Genomic DNA, 10,807 nt, shown 5'->3' on the forward strand with positions numbered 1-10,807 from the left:
CATCCAGATTTGTTTATGAAATAAATGAAAATAAACATCTTGACTTTCATTTTCCTTGTCAACAATTTAAAGTTCCTCATTTGGGTGATTTTCTTATTTAATATTCTCTGCATCAAATCTCTAAATTAAAGAAACAACTTTTCAGGCAGTGACATTTTTGTCAAATATTTTCATAACCTCTCTGTGACTTTCATAGTAATAAGATTAGCTTATTTCCCATGTGACTATAGCCTAGTCCTATTTGTATTTATCACTTCATAAATCTGAAGTTGTATTTGTGCATTTATGGATTCTATAGTTGTGATGTAACCATAGAGAAGTTCATTATGTTATATAATAGTAACTCATACAGTTGATTACATTTATCTTTAACTTTGAATTAATGACATTTAAGCTGATGTGTGGGACACGTGGATTTTGTGAAACATTTTCGTCTAACAGAAATAATAAGTCTTTTCTGCCTCATGTTTCAGTCTTATTGAGATATGCTACAATTTGTCACCAGAGATATTATTAAAATTTATATTGTCTCCTGGTAGAGTTTTAGCAAAATGCTGTGACAGGATTAATAATATACTGGTGTAGTTAGACTGTTGATCTGATTGCTTTGACAGATTTGTTACTTGAAAACTTAGAGATAAAATTGTTGTGTATCTATTTTTGTGCTTGTGACTCGTGACCTGTTCACACTCAGTGACATGGAAGCACTGTGGAAATTTGGTGCATCTTCCTCTGTTACCTGTTGGTAACATTGGTCTGAGCAGTGCCCACACTGCTGAGTGCTTGACAGTGAAATAAGCAGCAAGCACTGATGGTACATGATGCACCCAGCAAGCTCCTCTTACAGTCACATTGTCTCTCTTGAAGGTGAGATGCATTAAATTACAGGAGGTTGCTGCTGAATGTTATCACTGCAATTCTTAGGAAAGGAAAAGAAGCACCCAGGGCAAAGATACAGGTCCCAGTTCATTGATGTGGCATAAGAGGCCTTAAAGATGGTCTTGGACTTTAGAAAAGAAACCAATGTTTCTATAGTGGCCAGAAATCCTCAAAGAAGAACTCTCTGAGTTGGTGTTGTGGCTGGGGAGATCAAGTGGGGGGTCTGGTCCCTAGAACCTATTAGCAGTATCTCAAGATCTCTACTGATTTTATGTAATTGGCCAAGGCCAAGGAATGAATCTTTACATGACATCTCCACCTACTATGCCACTAACTTTTCATGCCATTAAGTGTACCATTTCAGTTGCACTGCAGCACTTCTTGACACTCATAACTAAAATCCAGATATTCTATCTCAACCTTAACACTGGCCAATGATGTTAGACTCAAAGTTAGCCCCTCCACATAACTCAATCTATTCAACAATGACAGGCTCATGCACAAACACAATATCGTACAAACACTGGCATTCTTCCCTCTCCCTTGCAGGACAACATTGTCTTGAACTGCTGAAAAAGAATGGAATTTAACAGACTGTTAATTTAAGTTTTGCATCTGCAGGGGTTTTCCAAAAAAGATGGCTCCTTACTGTGACATGTCATCCAATGATATTGAGGATGTTCCTCAATGATGTGCCTTAATGTGCTGTGTTCCAGAAAGCCAGTGATGAAGGATAGAACAGGAACCAATCTTTGCACACTTTATTATTTGCTTACTTGGGAAGTCTAGAACCGGGAGTCATAATCTCAGGATCCAGGGTGGACCACTTAGAATTGAGATGAGGAAAAAATTTCTTCACTCAAAGAATAGTGAATCTGTGGAATTCTTACCCGCAGAAAGCTGTGGAGGCCAAGTCACTGAATATATTCAAGAAAGAGATTGATTCATTTCTTTCCGTGTATTCAGAGTATTGAGGGGTATGGGGAAAAAGAGAAAATATGGCATTGAGTTGTAAGATCAGCCATGATCATACTGAATGGTGGACAGACACGAAGACTGAATGGCCTACTCCTGTTCCTAGTTTTTTTGTTTCTATATTTGCAGATTTACACATTCTGAACATACCCTTCCTAACCTCAACCACCACATTGAAGCCTACCTCTATTTACAGGAACTCAAGTGAGTCATCAGTTAATGTTCAATGCTTTCATGTAATTAAACACAATTTTCTATTCATACCTCACCCTCTCTTGTTATTTGGCATATAGACTGACAGTGTTACCATGAGCCTATTGCTTTCCATTTTCATGCTCCTTCCCTCCGTCCGACCTTCCCCTTTCTGACTATCTGCTTTTAGAAACTCAGGAACTGTGACTTGTCAAGTCACAACAGCACCAGGCAGAACAGTTAACACAACAGCATGGTACCGATGAAGCCAACCCTGTCACATGATCTGTCATTCACAATGAGCAACTCAGATGCTGTCACTGTACACACCTTAGAGTTTAATGTAGGGTTATAATCAGCACATGTTAATGGCAAGATATAAATGGTTGGCAACTTGGTCAGGGGAACGGACTAGTTAGTTCAGTGGAGGCCATTGTCACAGATGAACTCTGCTGAAGGAGACTCTGATGAGAACTTTGGTGAGGCAGCATTCAGGAGAAAACTGATGAAGATACAAGACAAGAAACTGAGGACCTCTCAAAAGAATTGGACTTAATTGAAGAACAAAAACTCAGGAGAAAATTGTAACTGTGGCTGACTGCTTGGGTTAAGGATAGTATTAGATTAAAAGAAGAGGCTTATAATTTTGCTAAGATTGATAGTAAATTGGAGCATTGGGATTGTTTTAAAAACCAGCAAAAAAGAACACAAAGTTGATAAAAAAGAAAAAAAAATTGTATGTGATAGTGAACTAGCCAGGAATATAAAAATACAATAAAAGATCCATCATAAGTTTATAAAAATGAATACAATAGTTAAATCTTGTCCCCTAAAGCCAAGACAATAGAAATTATTATGTGAAATGAGGAAATGGTACAGGCATTCCATGAACATTTTATGTATGTCTTTAAAGTAGAAAACACAACTTACGTAGCAGAAATAAATGGTACCCTACAGGGGCTACTGAGGAAATTCAGGCAATTAATTTCAGCAAAGGAAAATTACTGAAGAAACTCCAATAATAATAAGTCAGCAAATCCTGATAAGCCTTATTCTAGGTTTCTAAAAAAGATAATTAAAGAGATAACACATATGCTGCATATCAGTTTCCAAAATTCCCTAGATTCTGAAACAGAACCAGAAGACTGAATGTTTGCAAATGTAACTTCACTATTCAAGAACAGAGAGAGAGAGAGATAATGGAGATCTAAGGCCAGTTAGTCTGACATTTACTTAACAATCTGTTAAGTAAATCTTTGCAGTACACTTAAAAAAGCATCATGTGATTTGAACAAAGCAACACGGTTTTACAAATGGGAAATACTTGGGGTAATATATTAGTGTAGATTGAGATGTTATTAACAGACAGGAAGCAGTGTATAAGGATAAATGTGATATTTTCAAGTTGGTAGGCTGTGACTCATGAAGTCCTGAGGTCTTACATTTATAATATATACAAATGATTTGGATGAAAAGTCAGGGAGTAGCATATCTAAGGTTTCTAATGGTATAAAACTAGATGGAATGCAAACTCTGAAGATGATACGAAGAGGCTGCAAAGAGATATAGACCAGTTAGGTGAATGGGCAACAATGTGGCAGTTGGACTGTAATGTGGACAAATGTGAGGTTATTCATTTTGGTAGGATAAAAACAAGAACTTTTTTTTTAAGGTGTAAAACTTCACATGTTGACATTCAGGGTACTTATGAAAGGAACACAAAATGGTATAGCATGCAATTTGGAAAGTAAATGACATGTTAACCCTTATTACAAGGGGACTGGTGTAAAGGAATAAAGAAGTTTTGCTATATTTATGCAGGGCTTTGATTAGATCATGCCTGGAATACTGTGTGTGATTTTCGTCTCTATATTTAAGGAAGGATATGCTTACTTTGGAGGCAGGACAGCGAAGGATCCCTGCAATAAGAGCACTGTCCTGTGATGAGAAGCTGAGTAAACTGGCTCTGTATTCTCAGATGTTTCAAAGCCTTGAGAGGAGATCTCACTGAAACATTCAAGTTTATGGAGTAGCTGGACAGGGTAGATTGTTCCACTGACTGGCTAGTCTAGAGCACAGTTTCAAGATATGGTACCAACCATTTAGGACTCGATGAGAAGAAATGTATTCACTTAAAGTATTGTGACTCTTTGGAATTCTCTGCCTTTGTGGATTGTGGACATGCTATCATGTTTTGATAGATGAGTTTTGATCTATCAGAGAATTAAAGGACACCAGATCAACCACTATCATATTGCATGATGGAGAAGGCTTGATGGTAAAATGGTCTTCTCCTGCTCATTTTTCTTATGTTCTTCCAATGTGCCTCTCCCAACATGTGGCACTGTGCAGGCCACATTCAAGTGGATTAAAGGGCTTTAGCTTCTGCTCATTATGAATCCAAAATTGGCATTCTTGTAGTTTTATTAAGATTTAACATAAAAATGCAAATACTGAACTGTGGGAAAATTGTATCATCACAAAAATACACCATCTGTTGCCACTCAATCTTTGTTTGGTGGTCATGCAGTCAAATCTTTGGAACAGACTGTTCTTGTCTATCTGTAAATCAGGCCAATCTTTCCACTGAATTGACAGTGGCACATGGGACATAAACGTTCAAAGCCCTGATTGAGTGGATATAAGTTTCACTAGATTTGATCAAGTTGTCAAGAATGGGAGAAGGCGGTGAAAGAAAGGGTATTTCCAGTTCGCCCAGGCATAACTTTTGGTAGGGAGATGACCAAAAGCCTCCACTGATAATGAGTATAGAGATTTCCACATGCTGTCCACACCTTCAGTACTCAGAAATATATGTGAATGTGGGACAGTGACTAATGTAAGAGGGAAAATGATGGGAGATAAATCCTTCATTAAATAATAATCTTTCAGAATATGTATTTAATCAGTGAAAATGTATTAAGAAAATAATAAGTAGTGATCTGAATTTATTAAAGTCTAGCTGAGGAAAGGTTGAGGCAGTGACTTGAAACGTTTTGGCAGAATGTATTACATCACATAAGGAATGAGATTCAATTCATTGTAGTTATTAATTCTAGTCTGATCTAGCAATGTAATATTTGTGATAATTGTTATTAAAGGCACTGACACTGAAATCCAGGGTCATAATCTCAGTGGATATGCCAGGAATGTGCCCACCAAGACCCTTCAATCCACATCTAGATGAGCAGAAATTGAAATAAAACATTATAAGGGAACCTACTGTTATGTCAGATCGTTGATTTTCATTGTACATTCCATTTGCATCATCAATATTAAAGCATTAATGCGATTTGGAATAATGAATTAATGACTAACTTTACAACTTTAAACAATTTTAAATGTAACTTCCCAGTTTTGAAATTGAACAAATGAAACATTAACATTTCACTGAATGCAAACTATTTTCTTGATGTTGAAATGTTGATAAAACAACAAATAACATAAGCAAAGCTAATGACATATTCTCACCAGGAGCTCTCCAGCAGAATATTAATCGTTTAAAGAATTTTGCTTAAGCCACTTGGCCTGAAAGCTCGAGACCAAGTGGTTTATTTTATTTATATCTTGCTTTCTCAGGGAATCACCTTTCTCTGTCTCTGACTTTTAAAAAAAATACTGCAAAAAGACACGCTTGGAGGAAAATTATATTGTCCCTGAAAGAAAGCACCAGGTTCGCAATGCCTGACTAACCCACATGTTTAATCTGATGCAGGCAGCACACACCCATTATGCTACAGCGTGCAGCCAAACCTAATTGTGTTTTAGAGAGGTTGCATCTCTGATGAGGATCTCAAAAATATGAGCAGCACAAATTCAAACTGGCCTGCATAACTTAAAGTGAGTCTGCAAATCTTAAAAGAAGGTGCATTTAAATTGGAACAGATTCTGGAAGTCATTCTAAGAGTCAGTTTGACCTGAAAAACACAAAGGAATGGCATAACTTTGGAAGAGAGTAAACTCCACATTGCTCCAATACCACAACCAGAGTTGGACCAGAGGCTAGAAGGCATTCCATCCAGACCATAAGACATAGGAGCAGAAATTAGGCCATTTGGCCCGCTGAGTCTGCACCGCCGTTCAGTCATGGCTGATAAGTTTCACAACCCCATTCTTCCACCTTCTCCCTGTAAACTTTGATCCCCTTAACAATCAAGACCCTATCTATCTCTGTCTTAGATATACTCAATGAGCTGGCCTCCACAGCCTTCTGTGGCAATGAATTCCAAAGATCCACCACTCTCTGGCTGAAGAAGTTTCTCCTCATCTGTGTTCTAAGGCTGGGCCCTTGGGTCCTAGATTCTTCTGCTAACGGAAACGTCTTCCCAACGTCCACTTTATCCAAGCCTTTAAGTATTCTGTAAGTTTCAATTTGATTTCCCCTCATCCTTCTACACTCGAGTTTAGACCCAGTGTCCTCAAACATTCCTCATATGTTAAGCCTTTCATTCTTGGGATCATTCTCGTGAACCTCCTCTGGACCCCCTCCAGGGCCAGTACATCCTTCCTGAGATATGGGGCCCAAAACTCATAATATTCTAAATGCCATCTGACCAAAGCCTTATAAAACCTCAGAAGTACATCCCTGCTTTTACATTCTAGTCCTCTTGAAATAAATGCCAAGATTGTATTTTCCTTCCTAACTATTGACTTAACCTGCAAGCTAACCTTTAGAGAATCCTGGACTAGGACTCCCAAGTCTCTTTGCACTTCAGATTTTTTAATTATCTCCCCATTTAGAACTGCACTCCACTGCAAAGGCAGTGGAAGCAGAGCATATTGAGGGTCTTTGCTAGTTGTGTCTGCATGAGGACACTAATGCAGCACCCAAGAAGATTAATGACCTCCGATCAATGGTCAAGATTACTGAATATTTCTTCAAATGCCATACTCAATTAGCCATTCATTCCTTCATACAACTACGGTCAATCTCTAGCAACAATAACTAATAACTTACATCTATGTGTTTACCATACCTTAGCACATTTGCACATTCAGGCAGCTGTCGTATTGTCTGTAGCCACCAACGACCAGAGAGGTTTTGCAAGGGCTCAAAGGAGTCCAGTAATCCATCCTCCAACACATTACAAGGATTGCTGACACAGCACCCTTGGGGCCTAGTGGTAGCTGGTTGGAGGATGAACTAATTGCCCTGTCTCAGGATAAAAGTTTCTTCCTTGCTGTTGTCTGCTAGCCAGTTAAGGTAAAATGCCACCCATGTAGAATGGATGCATTGAAGCCAGAACTATGTGAGTTTTTTCTTCAAAGTTGTCTGCAGTCTCCTCAGTGAAAATCAGCAACCTTCTGCCAGCTCTGCTACAGCCAGTGTGGTAGCACTATGTAGCAACATCAGTATAGTCAAAGGGCAAAGGCATAAAAAAAAGGCTCTCAAGTGAATGCACGTCAGCGATTATTTGACTTTAATGTAGATGGCTTGATTGATCATAAACAAAATTGCTGGAAAAGCTCAGCAGGTCTGGCAGCATTGTGAAGGAAAAAACAGTTCTGAGGAAGGCTCACCGGATCTGAAATGTTAACTCTGTTTTTTCCTTCACAGATGCTGCCAGACCTGCTGAGCTTTTCCAGCAATTTTTGTTTTTGTTCCTGATTTACAGCATCCACAGTTCTTTCAGTTTTTGCTTGATTGATCATGTTGAGTTGACATTGTTTCCAGTAGCTTTCATTTCAACGTTTTGCCCAAAGGGATGCGTGATAGTTAATAACAGAAAGAAAGTAGGGGGCAGTGCCATTGTTGAATGGAACATTGGAGTTACGTTCATTTTTAGCAGTCAATTGAGCTGATCACAGACACACTAGCCAAAAAGATGTTGAATTGGTTTCCTCATCTTTCTCCCCCTTCTCTTCAGCTGCACACTGCATCTTGGTGGCAAGGACTTCATGAAGCCCAGCTCATTTTCCCTGTCATGCTATAGGTCAAATCAGATAGAAATTAGAGCACTCATGCTGGAGCAAGTCGTTTGTATAGAATCTTTGATGTGAGAACTACCTTCTCACTTTTTTTTCGTTTAACACAGCCAATTATTTAAATGTGCACAACCTGTAAATATTTTTGCATGACCACATAGGTGCAGTAATTTATAGAGATCTATTTGTTTTCAGCTTGTGTGGGGAATATCCATGTTGCTATGCAACCAGGCAGCTTAGAGGAAATGCTGACTTTCAACTGGTGCAACACTGTTCCTGTAGATACACCAGAAGAAAAAATGTATCGCCAGAAACCTATTTCAGACCCAACAGAACACCTACAATGCTAACTATACAGAAAGCCATAAATTACAACATCTATAGATACTTAAATTGAAATAGTTTTTTTGCACTAAATTTCTTATTTGAGGACACTGTAGTGTTTATTGAATTTGTGGTTGAAGACCTCTAATGGCATTAAATATCTTAATGCAAAGTTGTAAACCTTACTAGATTGTTAGAACTAAATCCAATATGATAAGTAGATAATTTAAGAAGCAGCAATCCTAATTTAATCCTTTGGCAATAGACATTAACCAGATAAGAACACTATAAACCCAATCCCTATCATTCTGCTCCAATCCCAAATGCCACATCTCACTTCTGTATAATTAGAAATGAACTTAAATGAGTAACAATCTTTTGATTGTAGGCAACATCTGACAGATGCTACTGTCAGTTTTTTACATCTTTTAATGTTTATGATGGAAATCGCTGAAATGTTATCATTTTAAATTATTTCAAGTCTTTCAGTTATAATTTTGTGTCTAAGCTCTCATACATATGCAAATTAATTGGAGCATCAAAAACTTGACAGTGTATTTGAAAATTGGAAAGTCCTTTATCTAATCCAGAAAATAATTGGATGTCTAACCTTTAACCATTTGTACAAGGTACTTCCTATGAAGAATAATAATTAGCATTTCTTATTGCAAATCTATCATATAAACCTAATGTACATGAATATGTTTTCCCAATGGTAACAAGTCACGAATAATATACGTTTATAAATAAGCAGATTACTCACTTAAAGAGAGGCAGAAAGGCAGACATTGTTGTTATTGAAAATGAGAGGTATAAACAGAAAATGCTGGAAATACTCAGCAGGCCAGGCAGCATCTGTAGTAAGAGAAACAGGGTTAACATTAACTGTGTTTCTCTTTCTGGAGGTGCCTGATCTGCTGAATATTACCAGCATTTTCTGGCTATATTGTTCAAATAGCCTGTATCAATGAACAATGAATGACAAACATGCTTAGCAGTTACTAATGCAATAGTTTTATGTGTGGTGTTTGATAGTCTAGAAGACTAGCTTAAGAATCTATCAGATGTTTCATTTAAATTTAAAGGCGATAATGGTTGGGTGGCACTGTTACCTCACAGCGCCGGGGACCTGGGTTCGATTCCACCCTTGAACGACTGTCCGTGTGGAGATTGTACATTCTCCCCACATCTGCGTGGGTTTCTTCTGGGTGCTCCAGTTTCCTCTCACAGTCCAAAGATGTGCACGTTAGGTGGATTGGCTATACTAAGTTGCCCATAGTGTCCGGGGAGGTGCAGGCTAGGTGGATTAGCCATGGCAAATGCAGGGTTACAGGGATAGGGTAGGGGGTGAGTGTGAGTGGGATGCTCTTCAGAGGGTTGACATGGACTCAATAAGCCGAATGGCCTGCTTCCACACTGTAGGGATTCTACAATTCTAAGAAAATGATATTTAATAGAGGGGACATGCAGTTCTTCATATTGTGTGCTCTTTTTATCCATAAAAGGTAGACAATGAACCCAACAAACCCATTCTGTGTGTTGACAAAATTAAGAGTGTAAGTTTCTAATGAATGAATTTTCACTCTATCCGGCCCATTTTTGGATTGTTGATTTCTAGACCTAATTTTGTTTCCAAGATTTTTGATGGTAGTGGTAGAAAATCACAATGCTTTGAATTTATCAAGCCCATTGGTTCATCTAGTGCAGTCAGCTGTTCTTGAATTATGCTAATACAAACAATTTAGCCATGGTCCCGCAACTAAAGCGCCCTAACAGGCACGTTTACCAATTAGTGCTTTCTTTGTCTTCCTGCCAGACTGCAGAGAATTATAGAATAGTAGTCTAATACCTTGCCACGTAAGAGGACCTCAGAGCGTTATACTAACTGCACGAACATAACCAGCTGATTGTGTTTTGGAACACATTTAACATATGACACATTGTAGTTCCCCTCAATGTCATGAAATGGTATTATATTATTACATTTTCTTGGTATGTTTTACTAACAACTGGACACATTTGACACTTTAAGAAGTACAGGAACACTGAGCAGTTTACAGGAAAGGCCTGATCATGATCTTGGAGCACTGGAGTGCGTTACAAGATTGAAACTCAATCAAGAGATTCAGATAGCATCATAAGCCACAAGAGACCATGCTTGAAGAGTTCCCCAGTCATCCGAACCAACAGTGTGTCATAACATAAGACACACTCCAAATCATTGTTCCTTTTTATAATAGCTTGATATCATTTAGCATTTCTTAAATGTTTGGAGCTTTATTATTGGTGTTTGTATTTTCTATTACTGGCACTAACCACTGCCGTTACAGCTGCTGAATATTTTTGTGATGATCTGTGTCCTGAGGCAGGAAGTAGCAATGTTTTACAATATTATGACAGTCAACTGGCGTTATGGTAGAGACAGATGATGGAAGAGAGGATTTCTACTGATAAATAATAGTCTGTTTTGACAACAATGGTTGCGATTGCAATAGTTATTTTGGGAGGGGAG

Source organism: Rhincodon typus, chromosome 20 (assembly GCF_021869965.1).
Source record: "Rhincodon typus isolate 14 chromosome 20, sRhiTyp1.1, whole genome shotgun sequence".
Classification (NCBI taxonomy): domain Eukaryota; kingdom Metazoa; phylum Chordata; class Chondrichthyes; order Orectolobiformes; family Rhincodontidae; genus Rhincodon; species Rhincodon typus.